Here is a 13,104-nt window from a genome sequence, read left to right as displayed (position 1 = left end):
GCAGATAATCCTCTATTTATAGAATATTTTACCCCGTTTTTTCTGAGACTAATAGTAATTATTTTTAACAGAAATGTAAATAATTCCCCTTTGGTGATCTTATGTAGTCCATTTTTCTGCTTCTTTTTTGAAATCTAAGTTCAGAAATGAATCACCAATATTTGTGGCCAAAGAAATATGCTTATTCCTTATTTCATGGTCTTCATCTTTGAGGGAGGCTCAGTCTTTCACTGTGTAACATGGCTAGATGACCATTTAAAATGTGTCACTACTTGTCTTAGGATGTCGTGTTTAATGATCCTGATGGACACCATGAGCCCATTCTTCATTTCCTAGGAAGCTACTGAACATAATCAGGAGATATCCTCTCTCAGGAGCTTTACAGAGAAATGTGGTTTCAAGATATTTCGTCATAAAATGTAGAGGCTACAACTAGAAGGAAGGCACCATGGAATCACACTCCTTTAATAGGATGCCTGGACAAATGTGTAAGAACACCTAAGTGAGTTGAGCATTTGGCTGTGGGCTAAAGATTATAGAAACAGGTGGGGCAAAAATAAGACCACAGATGGTTTACAGGGGTGACTCATTTCTCCACCCCCTTCCAACTTCCAACCCCTTTAGTTTTTAGTTTTGTTTTTAACATTTTGATTGTGAAATTTTTACTAAAAGTGCCAAATCTCCAAGTTCTTCTAGTCGAGACAGGAAGATTGTACCAAAGAAATCCATTTCTACAGCAGTCTCTCTTCACTGCCATATCTGATTTCCAAGATTTTTTTTTAATGTTAAAGTTTTGCATGGAATTCTATTCTCTCTCTCTCTCCCTCTCGCATACATTTTCCACATCCAGAAACAAACCCTTCTTGAAAATGAGATCAGCAGATTGCACATTGAAAGACACAAATACACTGCACTAGAATGCCATGCTTGCCCTCTAGTTACCAGCTCAAATACATTCAGGAGACACATAGGTACAACCCACTCCCTGCGCTGGGGGATTGTATGCTCTGTACATGCCAGGGTTGTGGTTGGAATATCTGGTAATGCAGAGTTTTACATAAAACTTTATTTACTGAATTGACCGGCATATATACAACCATCAGTTCTGTCTCTGCGGAATAGGAGGTAACTATCATTAACATTTTACTCTATGAATAGGGCACAGTCCCCACTCACAGGATGTTTAGAGGCAAGGCGGATTAACCTACACCCCTCCTTGACTGTGATGTTTGGAGTTGAATCTAAGCACTGCTCATCGAAGCCCTCAACGATCCGGTTCGCCCTCGTCCTCCATGCCCATGACCCTCGCCCCCGAGCCGCTCTCCCGGGCCCCTTTCCGGGCTAGATCTGGTGGGCGCTCCAGAGCGGTGTAGAGAGCGGACGTTCGCGGTGTCCGCTCCGCGCGGGTTTTGGCTCCGCTTGCGCAGCGCCCGCGCAGCCCGCCAGGGGGACCCCGACCCGCCCAGGCGGCGTCTGATAAGAAAGAGTCCGAGGGGCGTGGAGCCAGGGTCCTGCAGCGCCTGCTCCAGGAAAACCGGGAATCCGCCGCGTCTTCTCCACTCCTCCGGGGGCTGGCGGGACCCCGGCTCCGAGACCGGGGGCTCCAGCGAGAGGCTCGCCCCGAGGGTGGGAGTGTCCGTTTCCACCCTCTGGCCTTCCAGCCCGGAGAAGAGCTCCTGGAAGCGGGTATTTTGTTCTCAAAGATAGGTTTTTGTCTGCGGTGATTCCCTGTTCTGGAAGTGCAACTTTGCGGCCGCGGCACGGGTCTTGGGGGCTGGGGGTCCTGGAGGGAGAGGATTGGATTTTGTCTGCATCCTCGAGGAGGAGGCTGGCGGCGAGATTGGGGGCGGCCGGGCCGGGGGCGTTCCCACGGGTCGTGGACGGCGTGGCCACGCTCCTGGTAGCCCGCCCGGCCCCCTGCACCCCGTGCCCAGCCTCCTCTTCGGCGCTTGGGGCGTGAGGTTCGGTGGGCATCTTTCGGGAGCCGAGCGGAAAACTTTTCCCTTCCCAGCCCCCGGTCCCTTTTGTCTTTCTTGCGCGGCGGCGGCGACGACTGAGCAGCGACTCCCTGTCCCCTGCCCGGCTCACCGCGCCGGGTGACCTCCGAGGGCGGGAGCGCTCGGACTCCGTGCGCCCTACGGCTGCGGCCGGCGACCCACGGCGGGCACACACAGCGACGCGCCCCCCGCCCAGAGGCCGCCGCCGCCACTCCCCTCCGCCGGCCCGCACCCCTCGCCGCCCGCCCCCTCGCCTGACTCATCCGCCTGCCGTGGCAGCGCCGCGCCCGCTGCCCGAGCCCCGCCGGGATGGGGAGGGAGAGCGCGGCTGCCCGCGGCTGCCGAGCTTCCTGCTGACGCCCCCGACCCCGCCGCCTCCTTCGCTCGGCTCCGGAGGCGCCCGAGGTCCCACCAGCTCCGGGAGTGAGAGCCGCGACAGGCGACCGGACCCCCGAGGCCCCGAGCTCGGGACAGGTGAGGGGGAAGGAAAGGGTGCTGCCGGTGCGGAGGTGGGTGGGCAGTCGGTGCAGCTGAAACGGGGCGCTGCTTTATTCCCCCTCCCCCGCCCCGCTTGGGACCCCGGAGTTAGGGTAAACACCGTCTCCTGAAGTTTGGGAAATAAACCAAGCCCGCCGTCAGTTCCGGACTCCCCAGTCCTCAGAGCGCAAGAGCAGCCGTGCGGGGCAGCCTCCCAGGACCCGGAGCCTTGGAGCGCCTGGCTGGGTTTCTCCAAGCTACACCCTCCTTTGTCTCCGTTCCAGAGAGTCAGCATTCTCTGTAAAGATGTCCACAGCGTAATTTATAGTAGTCCTTGGCAAGAGCAAAGTGTGGTCAGGGTTTCCTAAAGCAATATCTGTATGTGGTAGTATCTTCGTAGGCGAAATGGAGACGCGAAGCAATTGTTTGCCAAGTTCAGCACTATTCTTCTCCCTATGGAGTCTGTCCTTAAGAGAAAGGGCTGAGGGTTTGAAAAATTTTCTCCATTAATCATTCTTTTGCTATAATTAATTGCCCAAGCCAACATTTCACATTTTGTAGGTACAAGCTCTCTGTGTGTATTTACTGCCGCTAGATTTCGACTGAGAAGTATGTGTATGTGTGTGTGAGGTGATATTTGTAATAAGAACAGTTCACTATTTCAGTGCCAGTTTCAGGCATTGGTAATGCCAGAAAGTCAGATGCTTCACATTTATGTAATTTACTCATGGAAGTCAGACCAAGTACACCTTAGTCTGGTGTTGGACTAAGTATGTTGGGCTAAAGTGTCTCTTACCCGGATTTTTCTTCTAAAGACCTTCAGAAGTAGTTGTGGACCACTGTATATACAGAAAGCATTTCAAGAATCAACAACTATTCTTATTTGTCAGTAAGAATATTGAACTCTTAGGTTTTGCTGTCAAACCGAGTTCTGAGATACACTTTCTGTAGTGCTTTATGAATAAATTATTACCAACTCCTATGAAAGCTATTTACTTTGCTGGTCTGTCATGTCTTGCATTATGGAAACACTTATAAAATGACCTTCAAGTTTGTTATTTGGCTACTGATACTAGAATATATTACCATTTTGTAAAAAGTAGGCTAAATTTCGAAACTTCTCAAATCTTACTTTATTTTTCCACTACTTTTTCCCCATACAGAAGCATCTGCTTTAGTTTCATGCTTTTCAAACAGCTTAAGTGAAGAATAGGCATCTTCTTAAGAGAAAGTAATGCTTCTATTAAGTAGAAACTATAGTTAAATGCCTTAGTAATGTCATGAGGTATTTTTTACTCAAAATATATATACTGAAGGGTTAGGAATTATTTTCTCTAATGAAGTCCTACTACAGAGCTCATAATTGTGAGATGACTTAGGTATAACTTGTAACCCTGGTTATAATTAGCTTTGTATCCTAGGCTGGGGAATCTTTCAGTGAAAGAGAGTTGTGTGGGGAGCTTCTGTATGCAATTTCCAGGCAGCTGGCACATAGAGATTTACCTGTTGCTTCTGAGTCAGGTCCAGAGAACACATGTAGTATTCCAAAGGCACCCATAAGCAGAATGGATTCTTCAGGAACGATCATTGTAAAGAATGATGGCTGCACTTGTATTCCAACTTGGAGGAATTATTAGTGAAGCTTTTGAATCTTCCCAGAGTTAGATTGCTATACTTGGACTTTTGTAGTTTCAGAATTTTGACAACAGCTCATTGGACAGAGAAAGATAACTACTGACATACAGGGGGAGTGGATTTGAACAGTTTGTTTAAATTCTCTTATTCCCATGATAATTCTCAGCATAAAGGGAAAGAAATTCTTTTTAATTTAGGAAAATAGATAAGAACAAAAATAAAAGCAGATGTCACTTTTTACATTTCTTAAACAAAATTAGTAGAAGATAAAATAGTCTTCATGGTAATGCATATTACTTATCAATAGAATGTACAGTCTAAAAGAGGAGGCAGTTTTAAAATAAATTTCATTTAGTGTTGCTCTCCCTAAATGGGAGACCGCATGGGGAGTTCAGTCAAGCAGAACACATTTGCAAAAAGAACTTGTGTAGAGATGGAAAAAAACAAATCTGCAGTGAGTTGGACCCCTCATTTTATGACGGAAGATATGATTTGCAGTTTTATCAAGTGTATTCATTTCAGGACTTAAGATATGTTTTGTCTGCTAAGGTCTGATATGTGCCCAAGCATTCAGAAAACATGGGTGAACCCTTGTTATGGTGCCAGGCTTGCTGAAGGGCAGCAAAGTAGCCTCTCCTATGGGAGCTTACAGGCTGGCGGGGAGGGGACTGGAAAATGTGCCATAGATCGTTGAGCACCTGGAATAGTCCTTGAGCATCACGGGACTGGTTCACACTGGGGAGCAGGATGGTGGATTTCCAAGGACACTGGATGGGGAGTTGGAAAACCCAAGTTGTTGTCCTGGCTGAGACACTAATGATGTGGCCCTGGGTATGTTTCTAGGCTTTTCTGAGCCTCTCTGCTTTCATCGACAGACCAAGGACTTTGTAATCTTTTCATCCTCTTTTTAAAATGCTGCCTGATGAGGAGAAATCAGGATGTGTGGGTGGTGGTGGGGTGGTGAGTAGAGTTTGGGTTGGGGGAAGACAGGCTGGAGAAGACAGGCTGTGCTGGACACAGGGAGAGAATAATGACCATGATAATAGAAGGTCGAGGAGATCCGACCTGGGGCATCTGGCCCATCATTGGTTATATGAGTTTAAAATACATAACAAAGTAATAAATAGCAACATTCACTTAGTACTTGATGGTTTTCGATGAATATTCACACTTAATGCCAATTGATTTTCATTACAACCACAAGAGTTTATTCAGGCAGAAAGGTGGTGAAACCAGGAGTAATTTCTCGAAGCACGTTTGCACCAGTACGCTCCATTGCCTTTCTGTAGAAACAGGAAAAGCTAGAACACACTTTGGAAACCCTGTGTAAATGGGAGAGAGATATAAGGGTGGCTTCAGATTTTAGTGGGGTTTCAAATTTCCGAGTAAAAATTTAGGTTACATTCTGGAAGATAAGAATCTCCAATTGTGAGATCAAGACCTGACACATCTGGAATTCTGATTGTTAATCTTTAGTTTGATTACTCCTTTTCTGGGCTTCCTCCTCATCTCATCTCCCTCCCCATCCTCAGCAGGAGTTCTGGTGATATGATTATTACAGTCATTGATAAGACTTTTCCAAGAGTTTTGAGTGCAATTGGAAAAAGGAAGTTCTCATATAAAGGTGGGGATTCTTGGACCATTGTACTGTTAATTAATGGGATATGTTCCAATAGCAAACTGTGCTTTGGAAACTGTCACCAGAGGTGAAATTACACAAAATTCATGGGAATGTGAGCAAAGTGTGAAGATGTGGATCTGTGCATTCCTTCCTCCAGTGCCCTTGTCACTCTGCTCCAAGCACTAAAGGGGGGTCAAGTGCACTAAAGGGGGTCAAGTCCCCTCCCCCTCCCCCTGTGTTCCTGTGGAAGGGAGCTGATCAGGATTCATCTGGTTATACACTCGAGGGACCTACATTTAACTGCGTTCGGCAGAAAAAGTAGATTTATTGGCTCATGTGACTGGAAAGTCCAAACGTGGACTTTGCTTTAGTCATGGCTGGAACCCAGAACCTCACATGACTTTGTTAAGGTTCTTTCTCTCTCTCCCCATTTCTCAGCTTCTCTTCTTTCTGAATCAGCTTCATTCTGAGGCCTCTTTCTACGTACTAAGAAAGGTGACCACTGTTAGTTCCAAACCTGCATCCTTGGGCTTTTGATCCATAGGAAAGAGAGGTCTTGTCTCTTCCAGGTCCCATTTATAGAAATCTCCTGAAAGGGCTATGGTTGGCCCTGCTATGGAGGTCATTGAATCAGTCTCTGTGTCCAGCAGAGACTGCTACTGTGATAGTCTTGGACTGGATCATGTGCCCAACCCTGTATATATGTGATGCTAGTGGTGGGATGGGGAAAAGGGGACCGGTAGAGGCACCGTGATTGACAGTTCTGTTAAGGTCATATAGATCTCCCAAGACAATGAGGCTGCCAATCAAAAACAACATGTCTATTATTGCGGAGACTTGCCCCCTCCATTTATTTTTAAAATTTTATTTATTTATTTATTTATGGCTGTGTTGGGTCTTCGTTTCTGTGCGAGGGCTCTCTCTAGTTGTGGCAAGCGGGGGCCACTCTTCATCGCGGTGTGCGGGCCTCTCACTATCGCGGCCTCTCTTGTTGCGGAGCACAGGCTCCAGACGTGCAGGCTCAGTAGTTGTGGCTCACGGGCCTAGTTGCTCCACGGCATGTGGGATCTTCCCAGACCAGGGCTCGAACCCATGTCCCCTGCATTGGCAGGTGGATTCTCAACCACTGCGCCACCAGGGAAGTCCCCGCCCCCTCCATTTTGAGACAGGCACTTGCACAACGATGTGAAGTTTGCACATGGAAGCAACTCAGGTGACCACGGCCATGCAAATTCCAGAAGTGGGACCTTCCTCCCAGCCAAGGCAAAGCTAGGTGATGAAATAATTCCCTCCATGTCTAGACTTTGCTAAGAGGACCCAGAATATTATTGAATGAGGAGCCCACCATTTATCCATGTCCATGTGCTTTTAGCAAATACCCCTGTGCCTTATTTCCAGCCTAGGGATCTTATTTCCAGAAGCCCTGGTCTTCTAGGGATCATTTGATTAGAGACCCCTACTTTGGGCATTATGAGATTAGAGACCCAGTGACACAGTGACAGTTTGAACAAGGAAGTGAAGTGATGAACACAGAACTATTGTTTATACAAGTTTATTGAGTTTGTGGGAAATGGGCAGAGGGGAGGCAGCAGGCACAGATGAGGGTTACCACTTAGGAGACCTAAGGTAATAGGCCCCAAATTAGAATATTGGCATGTGTGAGCAACATTATTAAGGTCTGGTGAGGATGAAGGAGCATCTGTGTTGACAAAAACATTGGTAGGATGAAACAGATCAAGGGGAACCAAACCAGGAAGGTAGGCTGGGCCAGTAGGTGAAGTGGCTGTGTGTTGTAGGTAGATTCATAGCAACTGGACTGTATCGAAAGGAGGCCTGTGGCCACCACGTGTCCTAGGGGCGAAACCTTTATATGTGTAGCACTGACATTTATTAAAGACCTACCTGGTATGCCAAGTCCCATGTTAAATGCTTTACATTCATTATGTTATTGACATCTCATAAAAGCCCTCTACTGTGAGAAAGCTGAAAGTTAGGGAGGTAAATAAGTTGCTCAAGGTTATGTGGTCATTAAGTGGTAGACCTGGGATTCAAACCCTGGCAGTCTGAAACAAAAGCCTGTGCTTAAACTGTGCAACACCACCTCTCAAGGTCAAGGTCAGAATCTAGTATATCAGGCCAAATTGAAGGATGGGCCCCAAATTGGGCCTCCCAGTAGGCAACCAGAGTGCCAGAAGTCCAGGTCAGACAGAGGGGATGGAATAGAGGCTATCAGGGTGAAGGTGTAGAGCATTCGTGCTCAGTGGCAAGCTGGACAAGAGTGCCACAGGAAGAATAGAACAAGCATAGATTCTTGGTTTGGGGGGGTACAGGGAGGAAAGTGAGTGGGGGCAGCATCAGGAAGTTGAATAGGTGGGCAGATCAATAGAACTAGAGCTTGATGGTTAATCTGAGAACAGGAACTCTGCCATCTGCCCTGCTTTAAATATCCTTCATGGTGTAAGTCAATAAGAATACGGCATGGGCAGCTCCTTAGAGGGAGACGGAGTTCTATTAGTTGTCAGGCACTCTTAGGGGAAAAAAGAGCTAACATTTGTAGAGCATCTGCCATGTGCCTTAGATACATAATCTCACCAAGTCTTCATTAGACTCCTGGGAGGAGATATATTTCGGCTCTTTTTTTTTTTTTTTTTTTTGAGCAAGGTAATGAAGGCTTAGAGAAGTTAAATTACTTGCCTGAGCTCCTGGAGCCAGACTGGAAAATGAAGGAGCTGTCATGGAAACCAAGATATATCTGTATCTCCACCCCATCCTGGATCTTCAGGGAGTCATCCTGGTCCTGGCAGGGCAAGGTCAATTTCAAGTCTGGTCCATAGACGTGGGGAAGTCAACAGGGATGTATGGTTGGGAAGGGAGATCGTGAGTGAACGTTTAGACATGTGAATGTGAGCTGAGAGCAGGTCACCTGAACAGCGTTGTCCAGCAGGACTGTATCGGGCTTTGGCAGAAAACTTAATAACCTGGTAGGTTTTTCCCCCTCAGTGCAGGATCGCTATCATCATGCAGGATAGATACGTCAGCAAGTCAGATGTTCGGAGGGCTTAATTTTAGTCACTGACTTCAGTTGAAGAGAAGGGACCTCTGCCAGCTGCCATGGCCTGAATTTACCTTTATACACAAAGGTACATTTCCCAGAAATATGATAAATAAGAAATAGATACATACATGGAGAGAGTTGGAGAGAGAGGAAGAGCATTAGCACATACTGAATGTAGCAGGTGTGTGGAATACACTCCAGCTATAAAGGTCTATACTTGAAGATGCTCTAAATGAAACTGTTTGCTGATGAAATATGAGTGATATATCATTCCCCAACAAATGCAAGGTCAAATTGGTCTCTGTGTAAATTTATGACTGGATGTAGATGTTCGCTGTGTGCAGTGAACTGTGTATACATATGATAAGAAGAAGGGGAATGAAAAGGTAAGTGAAAAGAAATATTTGAGACATAGTTTTGAGAATTCATAGCCTATTTGGGGAGGTAAGACAACCATGCATAAACTTTTAAAGCAGCACGGTGGAATAATATGATTTCAGAGTTGGCAGGATCTTTCAGAGAGTAATCAGGATCACAGTGTTAGCCAGTATTATGAAATACAAACTGAATAGTAGCAGATGAACATAAATGTTATGGAAACTAAAAGGAGTGGAACCATCTGAAACCTGGAAGGCTGATCAGGGGAAGCTTCTGGGAGTTCTGATAAGTATGGGCAGAAAGAAGAGACAAGCGTATTCCAGGTAGGATGACTAAACTTCTCAATGAGCCAGAGACCACTGGGAAATGACGTGTAGCTGAACAGGTTGGGTTTGTTACTTGTTACAGTGAGGGAAAAGGTACACCACAGGAAAACATGGGGTGTCGCAGTAAAAAGGTGTTAGAAATGCGTGATTATAGGATTTGGTCTTGTAAGTGATTTGGGAGAGGGTTTAAAGAAGCAGGGCTTTGCTCTGCATTGAAGCAGGGATAATGCTATGAGTTTGTATCTTAATAAGTCTTATCTAGAAGGAGCAAGACTAGAGAGGCTGACATTATAATTGGCAAAGATGCAGCAAATACTCATTAGCCAGATTAGGAGGATATTGGTCATTTTGGGATAATATTTGTGTTTTTGTTTGTGTTCAGATAGGATTACACAGTGGTCTTGTTCCTGTCCTGATTCATCACGGTCACAGAGTGGCCTCGTCTGGTGTGGATGCACTGTGAAATCATTTCCATCCAACAGAACCCCAGGGCCAGCTCCCGAATGTCAGGTCTACTGTGCTCTTTCATAAACTGGAAATTATATTCCAAAGTGTATCTGATTTCATGCACCAACCGAGATTCCCATTACAATATGATCCTGTTAGTGAATTCTTCTCTTGGAGTTACTGAGGTGATTTTCTTCCTATTTTGTAAAATTTTATTTAATATCATTTATTAAGTTCCCACTGTTTACCAGGTACCCTGTTAGATTCTGGGGAGGTCAGGATGACAAGGATCTCAAGAATCTCATAATCTAATGAGAGAACTGCACGCAAGTCAGTGACTGTGATGCTTTGAAATAAAGCTGGTAGGGATATGAGAATAGGTAAAGAAGAATAGGGGCTCCTGGGATGAAAGTGATGCTGAGAAAGGGTAGGCTCTTTTACAGACAGTGAGCTAATCACAGAGGTGCTGATAGATTGGCAGCTGCTAAGGTATGTTTGCAGTTTTGAGAATCAGCATCTTTGGGCTGAAATGCAGTATGAATCCAAAGATTCTCAGTCCTCTCTCTAAGCTGATCTTGGTATAGAAGAGGCATGCATTTTTGGCTCACTTGGCAAAGCAAATATCAGATCAGCTCAGTGCAAGTATGAGAACATACATGTGCAAGTATTTGTGATACAGTAGACTTAGCATTTCTGAAGGGGTGTTATTATTTCTAATAAAAGCAATACATGCTTCTAATGAAAACTTTGGAAAATACAGTAACTATAAAAAAAATCAGGGAGAAAATCTGTCTATAATCCCATGCCCCAAAAGCACCCATAACAGTTTGGCATTTTTCTTCCCCTTTATATTTAATGAAGTTTTTCCATAGTTAATAACATATTACAATGTGCTCTGTTTGCTTAACCTTGTGTCCTAAATATTTTCCAGCTTCTCCGCAAGCGTTATTAGTGTTGTATAATATTTGATTGTATGATTTACCATAATTTATTAACTATTCCCTTAAGATTGGACCGTTAGGCTGTTTCCAAATAACTGGTCTTATAACTGGCATTTTGATGAAATCTTTGTTCATATTTCAGATTACTTCTTTAAGCAAGATCCATGGAAAGGTAATTCCTGGGTCAAAGAGTGTAAATATTTTAAGACCTTTGGTACTTAATGCCAAACTGATTTTCAGAGTAAGTGAACTTGTGATTGACAATGCAGGGGAATCCCCCCTCACCGTGCCTGCACTAGGGGTTTATTTATTTTTTTCTTAAATGAGAAAAGCTACCATTTCAAAATGAGTAACAGTTATGCCAACTGCTGATTTTGTTCCTTTGTACCAAAACCTCTCTTTTAGAGTGGAGGTTCGTCAAATGTTGTGATGAACCACTCGATTTAAAAAAATTTACTCACAAAGTGGTCCTGAATATTCAGATAGGGACCCATGACAGAGAGAAAATTAGCTTGTGAATGACTTTTTTAAAACATTAATTAATTAATTAATTAATTTATGGCTGTGTTGGGTCTTCATTTCTGTGCGAGGGCTTTCTCTAGTTGCGGCAAGTGGGGGCCACTCTTCATCGCGGTGCGCGGGCCTCTCACTATCGCGGCCTCTCTTGTTGCGGAGCACAGGCTCCAGACGCGCAGGCTCAGTAGTTGTGGCTCACGGGCCTAGTTGCTCCGCGGCATGTGGGATCTTCCCAGACCAGGGCTCGAACCCGTGTCCCCTGCATTGGCAGGCAGATTCTCAACCACTGCGCCACCAGGGAAGCCCATGAATGACTTTTTAAAGCCAATGACAGGCAGGCACATCGTGCGAGGGCACACTTCAGACCGTAGTGTGAGAACCTGCGAGTGAAGGTGATGCTGGACAAAGGCCTCACTTTTTGGAGCAAACGCTCTGCCAGCCCCGCCCCTGTAGCTTGGCAGTCAGGCCCTCGCAGTCCTGGAATTGTGGAACATTTGGGACTGTTGCGCTCGTGGTCCCTACACTGTTTGAAGGGGCTGTCACCCAGGGAGCATGGTCTGTTTTGTTCAGGGCTGTGCTCTCAGCAGGCGACCCAGGAGCAGTTAGTGCTGATGGGTAGAACTTGAGGTCGGCTGTGCCCTAAGGTAGGATGTGAACACCTGAGGGATAGCTCCTTCCCAAGGCCCTCTGCCCTCTTAGTCACTGATCCCCCCAAAATGAGCCAAACAAAGATCCTGAATTTGGAAACTTCTGGTTTTACTCCCTCTCCCAAAGGCAAGCCAACCATATCGAAGTGTCCGGTTTTCAGAGTGATAAACCTTGCCTTATTCCACAAGAAGGAGGAACTTGGAGTTTATTCAGACCTCTGTGGGGTGTTTATTGCCCCAAAACATTGCTTGAGACTACAAAGGAACTATTGAACTTTACCATAGCAGTCAATTTGAGGTGGTTTTTGAGTGCCTGTTTCAGTGTTTCCACAACTGCTCTTTTGCTGCAGAAATAATTCACAACTACAATAAAAATACTTCTGGCTTTCTTCTAAAAGTTGGAGAATATTATTATAGTGTTATGACTCCATTTTCTTCTGTGGATCTCAGTCAATAATTTTGAGCAAAATTATTTTCATTCATTTGTTCACCAAATCATTATTTACTGAGATTCATTCAGTAGTTGCTGTTGAATTATATTTATGACCCATTTTGTCAAATGTGAGGTGTGCCTTACACCATGATAGTGTAGGAAACCAGGTAGGAAAGTATGACCTATACATTTATTATTTGCTCTCTGATGAAACATATAAAAGTTCATCATGCATAATGTAGTAAATGCAAGCTCTGTAGGAAGTTCATTCACTAATAATTGATTCAATAAATGTTACCTGCCGGGAGCTGGGGATAGCGTAAAGATCAAAAGAAAGGTTGTGGTGGAGTGTACATCCTAAATGAGGAAGACAAGTCAGTTTCAGGAAGTAGAAAGTCCTATGAGAAAAGGAAGGAACGTGATGTAACAGAGTGCCTGGGGTTCTGTAGATCAGAAAGTCAGGAAAGACCTCTCTGCGTTTGTCATTTGAACTAAGACCAGCCTTGCATATTGGGGAGGGGAGTAGGCTTTATTTTCAGGGCACTGGGAAGCCATTAGAAGGTGTTTCTTCTGGAACATGATGTTTGAGGTCATTTATTAAAAATAGTGGTTGAGGTTTAGAATGCTAAGC

General features: G+C 45.2%; 1 protein-coding gene across 5 annotated transcripts in view; it reads left to right on the top strand.

Annotated features, from left to right (window-relative positions):
• The first annotated feature begins 1,488 nt into the window (after nt 1-1,488).
• The window catches only part of TMEM200A (transmembrane protein 200A), a 71,699-nt gene continuing 60,083 nt past the window's right edge, over nt 1,489-13,104 (top strand). For 2 of the 5 annotated variants that reach the window (XM_036872084.1, XM_036872083.1), the window contains exon 1: nt 2,271-2,471. The gene's annotated coding sequence lies outside the window, so the exon portion shown is untranslated. Of the gene's footprint in view, nt 1,687-2,270; nt 2,472-9,871; nt 10,122-13,104 lie in introns of those variants that run through there. The other 3 variants (XM_036872082.1, XM_036872086.1, XM_036872081.1) reach the window with 3 other exon arrangements.

This window comes from Balaenoptera musculus, chromosome 12 (assembly GCF_009873245.2).
Source record: "Balaenoptera musculus isolate JJ_BM4_2016_0621 chromosome 12, mBalMus1.pri.v3, whole genome shotgun sequence".
Lineage (NCBI taxonomy): Eukaryota > Metazoa > Chordata > Mammalia > Artiodactyla > Balaenopteridae > Balaenoptera > Balaenoptera musculus.
Note: the sequence above shows the minus strand (reverse complement) of the source record. Positions and strands in the feature narration are given on the sequence as shown.